General features: G+C 45.9%; 2 protein-coding genes across 2 annotated transcripts in view; one reads left to right on the forward strand and one right to left on the reverse strand.

Annotated features, from left to right (window-relative positions):
- Nucleotides 1–317: 317 nt before the first annotated feature.
- LOC115371257 (rho-related GTP-binding protein RhoG-like) overlaps nucleotides 318–11,625 on the forward strand; it is a 16,504-nt gene continuing 5,196 nt past the window's right edge. Inside the window, exon 1 of the mRNA XM_030068499.1 lies at nucleotides 318–381. The gene's annotated coding sequence lies outside the window, so the exon portion shown is untranslated. The remainder of the gene's footprint in view (nucleotides 382–11,625) is intronic.
- Nucleotides 9,381–11,625, reverse strand: part of LOC115371252 (post-GPI attachment to proteins factor 2) — a 33,057-nt gene continuing 30,812 nt past the window's right edge. The window contains exon 7 of the transcript XR_003929344.1: nucleotides 9,381–9,409. The gene's annotated coding sequence lies outside the window, so the exon portion shown is untranslated. The remainder of the gene's footprint in view (nucleotides 9,410–11,625) is intronic.

Raw genomic sequence — 11,625 nt, forward strand, 5'->3', positions numbered from 1 at the left:
TAAACATCACATCCTGACAGGCATTCCAACAAATAAAACAGAGAAGAGAAGAGAGGAGCTCCAGGCCAGCAGAGCCTTTCAGCTTGTGTGTTTCTCAACAGCAAAAATACAGAAAAACCCCAGAGTTACGCCACTGTCCCCCCAGCACGCACACACACACACACACACACACACACACACGCACACACACACACACACACACACACACACACACACACACACACACACACACACACACACACACACACACAGTAAACTTCCTCAAACTGCTGCACTTCCTCTCTCACACACTTCCTCCTCCTCCGGCTCCTCTCAGCTCCGCCCCTCCGGACCAGCCCGGGTCTCCGCTCCGCTGTCCGCCCGAGAGGAGCTCCGATCAGGGTGAGTCTGCTCCTCTTCCTCCTCTTCATCACCACACACACACACACACACACACACACACACACACACACACACACACACACACACACACACACACACACACACACACACACTCGGGATCACTTTCCTCTGTGTAACTTTGAGGCTCCGCAGCTCGCGCCTGAGCTCCGCTGTCCAATCAGCTGATCGCCGCTGCGCTGCTCAGTGTGATCGATCAATCAATCAGTCAATCAGTCAATCAATCAGTCAGTCAGTCACCCGGCTGGTCGATCAGGCCGCGCTGATCGATCCGCTGTTCGCTTGCTGTTTCTGGGCTCAAAGTTTGGCTGCTGAGGGAGCTGGAGATGGAGAGAGCGACCACTCCCTACTGTTGACATGCCTGTGTGTGTGTGTGTGTGTGTGTGTGTGTGTGTGTGTGTGTGTGTGTGTGTGTGCTGTTAGCTCAGAGCAAAGTGGTGTAATTCGGGTCTGATGTGTGTAAACTTGCGTGTTTTTTTTTTTTTTTTTTTTTTCTTTTAATGCAGGAGATTAAACTGTACAGAAGCCCACAGCACCACAGGAATATTACAGGGTTATTATAGGATTATTATAGGAGTTACAGTAAAATAACAGTCTACACACTGAGTGCAGACACTGAGTGAAGTTACTCCCTATAGAAAATCTACATTTTACTAAATATTATACAAAAATATCACAGGAAAACTGCAGAACTATCATGAGAATATCATAGGGATTATTATTATGACAAGGCCACAATAATCTGTACACTGAGACACACTGTAGCTGCCTGAGGGAATATTAGAGATTATTAAATTATTATAGTGTTATAATAGAAAAAATAATTTTGAAAGCCTGGATCCCGTGAGTGGCATCCTAAGAACTAAGCTCAATGGATTTGTTTTTATGTTGTTGTTGTTGTTTTTTTTTCTAAATAATATTCTAGTTTTTTTTTTTTTTTTTTTATGTTTGCCATTTTTCTGATAATTTTCTTGTTATTTAATAATTTTCCCCCAAAATTTTCTGTGGGTTTGTTTTGTTTTGTTTTGTTTTGAAATATTTATTTTACAGTTTTGTGGTAATTTTAGAGTATGCCCCCCCACCTCCCCCCACCCCCAAAAAAAAAAAAAAAAAAAAAACCTGCTCCCTTCAAAGTTCAGTGTTTTTCTCAGAGGAGCTGAAGCAGCTTGAAGCAGAATGGAGGTCAGACGACGTAGTGGGTGGGTGAGTCGAAATGTGACTCACTTCTTCACAGTGATGTCATTTGGGTCTTCAGAGTGTGTGAGTGAGTGTGTGTGTGTGAATGTGTGTGTGTGTGTGTGTGTGTGTGTGTGTGAGTGTGTCAGTTTGGGGACAGCGTTTGTTTGGGTGTCACCTGTCGCCGGGCAGGATGGGTGGAGCCGGGTGTCACAGAGCAGTTCTCACCCTGGAGTGTGTTTGTTTCACTTTGCGTGGAAGTGCCAGGTGGGCGGGGCTTGCCTCAGTGGCAGCTGTCAATCACAGGACGGACGACACAGAGGAAACACTGACATAAAAAAGAAAGAAAGAAAAAAAAAAACCCTTTCCAGTCAAGAGTGTGATCAGGCTGCTAGGGAGTGTGTGTGTGTGTGTGTGTTCCTCTGTGTGCGTATTTCCCCTTTAATTCAACACACACACACACACACACACACACACACACACACACACACACACACACACACAATATTATAATAATTTCAAAAAAATGGAAGAAAAAAAGGAAATGAGCCACTTCGTGTGAAATGACCTGAACATTTGCAAGTTGCAAATTCTATATTTAAAATTGTGTTACAGGAAAAAAAAAAAAAAAAAAAAAAAAAAAAAAAGATAATTACCAAGTCATTTTCTTTCTTTTTTTAAATGTTGATTTGGTTCCTTTTTTTCCCCTGTTTTTTATTGTTTTGGTTGTGTAATTTGGTTTGTGGAGTTATTTTATTTTATTTTTTTGTTCATTTTTGGTTCCTCGCTATATTCTTACTCACATCTGAGTCATTTCTTGCTAATTCACTCGTCATGTTTCTGAAGGAAATCCAGTGATTTTGCTCAGATTTCAAAGGGCTGATTCACTGGACGTCACTGCGACTCAAATTCAGAATCAGAAACGCTTTATTGATCCGCTCAGCTGCAGCCGCTCACACTCTCCATGGAAGAATGAAATAATACAAAACTACAAAATACAACAATCTGTACCTTATACATTTTGTGTGCATTATGTACACTCACTCTCGCATTAATCCATATATGCAGAATATAATTATTTTAATATCATTTTAATATAACTTTAATCTCACCACCTTGATTTTATTTGACAAGTCTGACACCTGCACAGCTCCATAATGAACAAAACGTCTGAGCGTGAACGCGTCACCGGGAAATCCCCGTCCTTCGGCCCGGACTGCGGCCTCGGCTCATCGTGCCGCTGGAGTGACGCACATTTTTATTTTATTTTTTATTTTTAGTTCATAGTTCAGGGAAAACGGTGTGAAACCTGCATTCTTGGTGAAAAGGTGGGATTTGCCCCCGCCTCTGGGAGTCCGTCTGTAAACAAACCGACCCTGCGTTCCAGATCTCATACTTATACTTTTTACTTTTAGTAGGTACTGCAGCTGCCCTTACAAAGTATGTAGTTTAGTATGAAATATGCATGCATATGCATACTGTTGGGACACACTACATACAACGTCCCTGACCTCTGACCCTCTCGCTCACTTCCTCCTCCGTCCGTAGCTCCACATTTGAATGTTGTTGTCAAAATGGCGGTGCTGTTTCATACTGCGCTGTCCTCTGTCTGATTTCTGATCTTCTGTCTTCCTGTCACTTCTGCTGTCACTGAGCGAGTTTTGTGCGATGTGTGTATTTTGTTTTGTCCATATGTGGGCGTGGCTTGTACACGCAACTCAGTCAGTGCGACGTAACGTCCGCTGTGCAAAGGATTGTGGGTCAGAATGGCCAGAGCAGCATGCTGAAATCCATACTGCGAAATCTGACCGGATGTAGTAGAACATCCTGGTACTCTTGGCATACTGCATCTGACACACTATGTATTGGGACATACTAAATCTTTTTTTTCCCTACTAAATAGTGTGGTAGTGTGAGTATTGGAACGCAGGGTGAGTATCAGCTCCGGCATCAGCATCGCCTCTGAACGCAGAACTGGAAAGTAGATCCGACAGGTAGATCCGACAGGTAGCGTCTGCAGGAAGCTGCCACATGGTAACCTTACGCCAGGAAGAGACAACTCACAGCTTCGGCAGCCTCAAGGCACGTGACTGCACTTTGGAAACACACAGCAGCACTTTACAAATCCTGTTTGCACCGTGGCACTTCATCCACAGGCTGTGTGTTGTGTTGGTTTTTTTTTTTTTTTTTTTTCTATAGATATGAACTGCATGCCACAGTGGGGCTCTTTTCAAATGTTTGTCTGTGTTACGTCCTCAGTTTTAGCTGTTGTGTTTACTGAATGGGCTCTGTGTGTTGTGACAGAGGAGAAAGGACATTTCCTGCTCCTCATGTCTGTAGGCACACAGGGAAAATGACAATAATGTGATTCTGATTCTGACAACCTGCTAGACTTCCACAAACCTCTGTAATCACACAGAGGGTACGGGGACCTGTTGTTGTTTATGTTGTTGTTTATGTTGTTGTTTATGCTGTTGTTTGTGTTGTTGTGTGATTTTATTTTGCTGTGGAAGTTTTAAGGAGAGCTTTTAGAGAGGACAGGCTGAGGACTCTCTCTTCCACCTGGTGCAGAAGCAGCGGCGGGCGTGTCTTTTCTAGATTCCAAGCGGTCCCCCTGCAGCGCCCCCTGGTGGAGACAGCAGAGTGTCTCCTGTCCCTCTGAGCTCCATGTTGCTCTGAACATGAGCTGACCTCAGAGCAGTGTTGCTGCGCTGCTGAAAGTGACTGAGCAGCAAACAGCAGCTCTGAGGTCAGTGCTGCAGGTCTCTCTGCTGTCTGAAGCTCATCATCAGACAGTGATGGTGGCCTCCATAGGGGGCGCCAGCGAGCGTCCGCTCTGCTTGTCCCACACACAGGGCAGGGACGCTGCTTCACCTCAGGGAGCTCAGATGGAGTCCTGATCTGCTCGGGAGCTTTCACTCCGTCTCCTTCCTTCTTACCTGGAGAATCCTCCATTAGAACAGCAGCCCACCAAGGTGAGACACACCTGGCTGTTAGAGGGGACGGGAGACGGCCTCTGATTGGTTCACTGCAGGGCCACGCCCAAAACACAGCCAGGACTCATGAGGAGACTCAGGACAAGCCTTTAGAGCCAGGAGGACACAGCAGGAGGACAGAGGAGGAGAACAGAGGAGGAGGACAGAGGAGGACACAGCAGGAGGAGGACAGAGGAGGACAGAGGAGGACAGAGGAGGACACAGCAGGAGGAGGACAGAGGAGGAGGACAGAGGAGGACACAGCAGGAGGAGGACAGAGGAGGACAGAGGAGGACACAGCAGGAGGAGGACAGAGAAGGAGGAGGACAGCAGGAAGACAGCAGGAGGAGGACAACAGCAGGAGGACAGAGGAGGACAGGGGAGGAGGACAGAGGAGGAGGACAGAGGAGGACACAGCAGGAGGAGGACAGAGGAGGAGGAGGACAGCAGGAAGACAGCAGGAGGAGGACAGAGGAGGACAGGAGGAGGACAGAGGAGGACAGGGGAGGAGGACAGAGGAGGAGGACAGAGGAGGAGAACAGAGGAGGACAGGGGAGGAGGACAGAGGAAGACAGAGGAGGACAGAGGAGGACAGGGGAGGAGGACAGAGGAAGACAGAGGAGGACAGAGGGACAGAGGAGGAGGACAGCAGGAGGAGGACAGCAGGAGGACAGAGGAGGAGGACAGAGGAGGAGGACAGCAGGAGGAGGACAGAGGGACAGAGGAGGAGGACAGCAGGAGGAGGACAGCAGGAGGACAGAGGAGGAGGACAGAGGAGGAGGACAGCAGGAGGAGGACAGCAGGAGGAGGAGGAGAGAGAAGGACAGCAGGAGGAGGACAGAGGAGGAGGAGAGAGAAGGACAGAGGAGGAGGACAGCAGGAGGAGGAGAGAGAAGGACAGCAGGAGGACAGCAGGAGGACAGAGGAGGAGGACAGAGGAGGAGGACAGCAGGAGGACAGAGGAGGAGGACAGGAGGAGGACAGAGGAGGAGGACAGAGGAGGAGGACAGCAGGAGGACAGAGGAGGAGGACAGCAGAAGGACAGCAGGAGGACAGCAGGAAGAGGACAGCAGGAGGACAGAGGAGGAGGACAGCAGGAGGACAGAGGAGGACAGAGGAGGAGGACAGAGGAGGACACAGCAGGAGGAGGACAGAGGAGGAGGAGGACAGCAGGAGGAGGACAGAGGAGGAGGAGGACAGCAGGAAGACAGCAGGAGGAGGACAGAGGAGGACAGGAGGAGGACAGAGGAGGACAGGGGAGGAGGACAGAGGAGGAGAACAGAGGAGGACAGAGGAGGAGAACAGAGGAGGACAGGGGAGGACAGAGGAAGACAGAGGAGGACAGAGGGACAGAGGAGGAGGACAGCAGGAGGAGGACAGAGGGACAGAGGAGGAGGACAGCAGGAGGAGGACAGAGGAGGAGGACAGAGGAGGACAGAGGAGGAGGACAGAGGAGGAGGACAGAGGAGGACAGAGGAGGACAGCAGGAGGACAGGGCGATAACGTGGAGCCCTGACTGTCTAAAGTCTGATTCTGCTCTTTGAGTCTGAGTGAGTCTGATTTCAGTGCAACTTTTCATATGACAGCTATGAAATACTAAACAATAGTATCAGTGAATTATTACTGTGTGTGTGTGTGTGTGTGTGTGTGTGTGTGTGTGTGTGTGTTGCACAGCTCCATGGCTGTCTCTCTCTCTCTCTCACTCTGTAAAATTTGCTTGTAGTGAAATGCGCTCTCTCTCGTTTCCTTATTGCCTGTCTGCTGGCAGCAGCTCGTCTTCCTGCTGGACCGACGGGGGGCGGCGTCCCGCCCGCCTCTAACCGTCCGGACAAACCCTTCCTATTTCAGTTTCCTATTTCGACGGCAGGTTCCTCCTCGGCCTCAGAGCCTCGACGCCTCGCATCTGAAGACGCTGCCGTCTGCAGGGGACGGCAGGAGACACACGACTCATGGAAATGTCCTTTCTGTCTCTGGCGTTAAATACACTCCCTCTGTGCCGCCGCCTCAGACCAGCTTCTTCTACGGGGATCAATAAAGGTACATCTCATCTTATCTTGTCTTATCTTATCTTAGCTTATCTTAGCTTATCTTATCTTATCTTATCTTATCTTGTCTTATCTTATCTTGTCTTGTCTTGTCTTGTCTTGTCTTGTCTTGTCTTGTCTTGTCTTGTCTTGTCTTGTCTTATCTTATCTTATCTTGTCTTGTCTCGTCTTGTCTTCACGTGGCGGCTGAAGGTGACCCAGCTCAGGTTTTCCCCTCAGGTCTTGGCGTTTGTCTTTGTGCGGGGACAGATCTGCACCGTGACTCCACGTTTACAACAAGCTGCCGCTGAACAACACAAAATGTCATTAGCACGAGCGTCCGTCACCACATCGATAGATATATCGATAAAACAGCCGTGCGGGTATTTATTTCTTGAATGGTTGCCGTGGTAACCGTGGCGCGGTGGCGGTCTGTCACTCCAGAGGTCGACCGATACTGGATTTGTAAAGGCCGATGTGGTAGTGATAGTCTGACTTTATTTGATCCTGGATAAACTGAACTGACTGTCTACGTCACAGCGATACACTGCAAAAAGTCAAAATCTTACCAAGATTATTTGTCTTATTTCAAGTCAAAAATGTCTTATTTCTAGTCAAAATATCTTATTACACTTAAAATAAGACATGATCACCTCAGAAGAAACTTGTTTTTAGACAATTGTCTCTTGTTTCAAGTGAAAATTTGCTTGTTTCATTGGCAAAATTTGTTTCTTGTTTCTAGCTAATTTTCACTTTTTCCACTGGCAAATTTTGCCAATGAAACAAGCAAATTTTCACTTGAAACAAGTGAATTTTCACTTGAAACAAGTGAAAATTCACTTGAAACAAGTTACTTCTGAGGTGATCATGTCTTATTTTAAGTGTAATGAGATATTTTGACTAGAAATAAGACATTTTTGACTTGAAATAAGACAAATAATCTTGGTAAGATTTTGACTTTTTGCAGTGTAAATATATAAATAAATCTGGATCACTAAACATCAAACACAAAGCAATTAATAAATAGATCTAGACCTGAACATCAAACTGTAAAAAAAAAAAAAAAAAATAGCTCAGTGGGTTGGAGCTCTTTTTGATTTTCTGAGCGTTTTCCCCCTCAAGTCACAGACTCCAGTGGAGAAGACAGGAAACAGTTTGTTTGTCCTCACAGGAGAAACCATTTTTTTGTATTATTTCAGACTTTTGCAGAATTCGATGATTTCATTACTGCGTGCAGAACTTAAACTTTGATTTTTGATGTGGTTATTCACGTGGGAAACATGAAGACATGAAGACATGAAGACATGGACTGACGTGTTGGTCCTGTCCGCTGTGAGGTGGCTCTGTGTGTTTCTGGACATCAGATGATAAGCTGCCTGTAGGGTTTCATGATGTGGTTGCTGTGCTGGATATGGATTCAGACCGTGACCGCCGCTGCACTGAGGCATCATGGGAAACTCACCAGGTGGCATCAGTTGTGATTTGCTGGGCTGAAGAGCGTGGGCTGACAGCAGCTCAGTGCGTGTTGTGTTCATGTGTTCACCTGACAGTTTGGTGTGAACACAGATTTGTGATGTGTGTGTGTGTGTGTGTGTGTGTGGTTGGAGGGGGGGGAGGTTGTGCTCTGGGAACCCAAACAGCCAGCAGCGGGCCCTGGGCTGATCGGTGCTTTACTTCCTGAAAATGCTGACGGTTTAGAAATACAAGCAACTCAACAACAGATTTACAAGCTTAAAGCGGCTCTGCCTATCAGTTCACAGCAGTACATCATCATCATCATCATCACTTTATTATTGTTATGACAGCTTCACAGCACTGACAGTAAACCACTGAGGTCATGTTGCGGTCGACTGTATTTTAACGTCTCTGTTCCAGCGGAGAATAATTGGAGCAGTAAGTTTACGATTTTACAGCAGCAAAGCTCACAAGGTCATTTTTAAAGCTCCTCGTCTCTGGGGTGTGGTCATGTGATCAGGACGTCACAAACACACAGACTCAATTTCCCTGCAAAGATGCTTCCACAAAATCCTCTTTTTCACCCAGAGCTTTGTAAAACTGTAAAATTACCAACCCCAATTTTTTTCTGCTGGGTCAAAGATGGCTGCCGTTTTTGGAATACGAGTTTTCCACAAAGGCTTGTGGGCAAAACTTTCCTTGTCGGAGGCTGAAGGCGGCACACGGCTCGAGTGCTGCAAAAATGATCGAATGATACAAAAATTCTGCATAATGTGTGAAATATTCCTTTAAGACCACATTCCTCCTCAGCCCCGTGGCGTCTCGCCCCTCCTCCCCGCCCTAAAGACGATAAACATGTTGGAGGAGATTTTTCCAGAAACTCCCGGAGGAACGGCGCCCTCCTCCTGTTTTGAGCCGTAAAGCAACACAGCCGATGTCCTGTCAAAAATATTTACCTTTATCTTCACCGTTTGTGTGAATGAATGCGTTGATGTTTCTTGATACTAAAATGAGCCACAGAGCCGATTTAATGCAGCCAAACAGAAAAAATAACTTTTAGATGAGGGATTTCCTGTGTGGTAAAGCACTTCCTCTAAATGTCATTGCTGGCACTCCGCTTTCACATTCAGTTAAGTTTCCAAAGTTCACCTAAAATAAAACAACAGTTCACCTAAAATAAACTTTCTGATGGAAACTCAGGAGGCTTCAGCTCACTTTGCTCTGTTTTGTGCCGTAAAGCAACAGGAGACTGATCCCAACAAAACATGGAGTTTGGATGGACGTTTACTGCCGTCATACTTTGAAATGCAACTTGGGAGACATTGCATTTATCATGTTTATCATGTTTAAACACACACACACACACACACACACACACACCTTAAAGTCATAATTTGCAGATATCAGTGGGACTGGATGGGGTTTACGTGATGACACTGAAGGCAACATGTAGGCTGTTTGAGGTGGTGAATGTAACACAGTGATGGAGGATGAGCAACATCTCAGACTCGGGTCGGGCTCGGACAGACGTACGTGGCCTGATCCGCACTCTACCCTGCAGGGGGGAGAGGGAGAATGTCTGTTTTTGTAAAGTGGGTGAACTGTACCTTTAGGCAGCTCTGTGGAGGAGGAACCGATCGACCGGAGTTAGAACGGGCCGTCCCGTTCAGACCGACGGAGCGAGGCCGCCCGACAAAGCAGCTCTCGTTGCGTAATTCGCGCTCCTCTGGCGGGTCGCTGACCTCGTCTCTTCTTCCTCTTTCTCTTCATGTATCTCCTTACTCAGCTGTCTGTCTCTTCCTGTCTCACACACGGACAGACAGACAGGCAGGCAGATAACAAAGTGCCTGAAACCTGCAGTCTCTTCAGAGTCCAGATGCTGAGGAGGAGACCGGGACGGGGTTTCTTACTAAATGTGATTGCTGTTACGTATTTATAACAACAGTTTTTTTTTCCTCATAAATTTACCACTTTAATCTCAGAGGATGTCTCTTTTTCCTGTAAATGTTTATTCAGGGAATTTCTGAGTTTTTTAAAATTGTTTTTAATCTGAATATCACCCTCCCCTCGCGGCTCTGTATTTTTTCTCCCTAAAGTGGCTCTGATACGCCACCGTGTAAATGTCTGTTCATTAAAACTTGGACAAACAAAATCAGCACATCTGATCCTGTCTGACTGAGAACTCTGACGTCCCAGCAGACGTGAACGCAGCGCCTTGCTCCAGGAGGCACGCTGGCAGGCTTTGAACTGGCCCACGATGCCTTCAGGTGCTCCAGTGAAAAGTGAGAAAACACAGAGTGTCCGAAAGCGTCGGGTGAAGTTTCACTCGGATTTTGAAAATCTCTTTCCTGACGTGGGACTGTGGGCCGAGCCGCAGCCGCTTCATGTTCTCAGACTTCAAGGGGATTTGAACCGACAACCCTCAGGCCCCGAGCCGTTCCTTTGTCTGAAACGTTGCTGCTTTATTTCAACACGATACGAAACCACAACGTCTTTTTGCTCCCGTCTTCCCTTTTTTCCAAATACTGCTGAGTTACAACACGACCCAGTCACAGCTGCACCGTCACAGACAGACAGATAGATAGATAGATAGATAGATAGATAGATATGTATACTTTATTGATCCCAAACTGGGAAATTCCCAATCAATAGTTAATAATCAATAGTTAATAATCATCTTTATCACATGGACTCCCTGTAGGCAGCTGTTTGTTTCTCTATCCTCCTGTTTTACTGTCAGTTTCTTTTTTATTGTAGTATTTTATTACTCAGACAGTAATAAAATACTACAAACAAATAAAAATAAACAAAGAAACAAAAAATCCACCAAAACAATCATGCAGACGCAGTAACAGTCAAATACAAACTGTGTGCTGGATGTTATTCACCAGCACGACCTTCTGCGACGACAGGACTTTTAAGGAAGTTTTTTTAAACTATTTATATTCAGAGACGCAATTCCTGCCGCGTTAAGAATAAACATCCGACTCAGCAAAATAATTACATTAATAACACGGTTCCTCTTTCCTGTAAGATCGCTTATAATTACATTTTGAAAAAAGAAGGGGGCGTAGATTCAGGCTCCAGGAAACAGAATCAGCTCTCAGCGTCTTCCTCGTGCCCAGAAAATCAGACAAAAATGAATCTGCAAGAGCTTCTCGCTGATTTATATATCATTATATTATTTATATATCATGATATCATATCATCTTTTTCCTCTTTTTTTATTATGTTTCTGTTTATTTTACCGTTACTGTTACCCAGTGTTTACGCACACTTTTTTATTGATTTATTTTAAATGTTGGACTTGGTCATTAATGTAAAGCTCTGCAATTAAAGTGAAGGAAAAAAATAACAAATTTATGTAAAAAAAAAAAACAACAACAACAACAATACACCGTCATATAATCAAGTCTTGAAAAGAGCTGTACACATAAAATGTATCATTTTTATTGGTGGCAAATTTATCTTGTGATGCAACTATTTGTTAATTAGATAGATAGATATTAGGGTAGAGTATAGTACTGTGTGTGTGTGTGTGTGTGTGGGGGGGGGGGGTTGGGGGGGGGGGGGGGGGGGGGGGGCAGACAGATGTC

The sequence above is a fragment of the Myripristis murdjan genome, chromosome 14 (assembly GCF_902150065.1).
Source record: "Myripristis murdjan chromosome 14, fMyrMur1.1, whole genome shotgun sequence".
Taxonomy (NCBI): domain Eukaryota; kingdom Metazoa; phylum Chordata; class Actinopteri; order Holocentriformes; family Holocentridae; genus Myripristis; species Myripristis murdjan.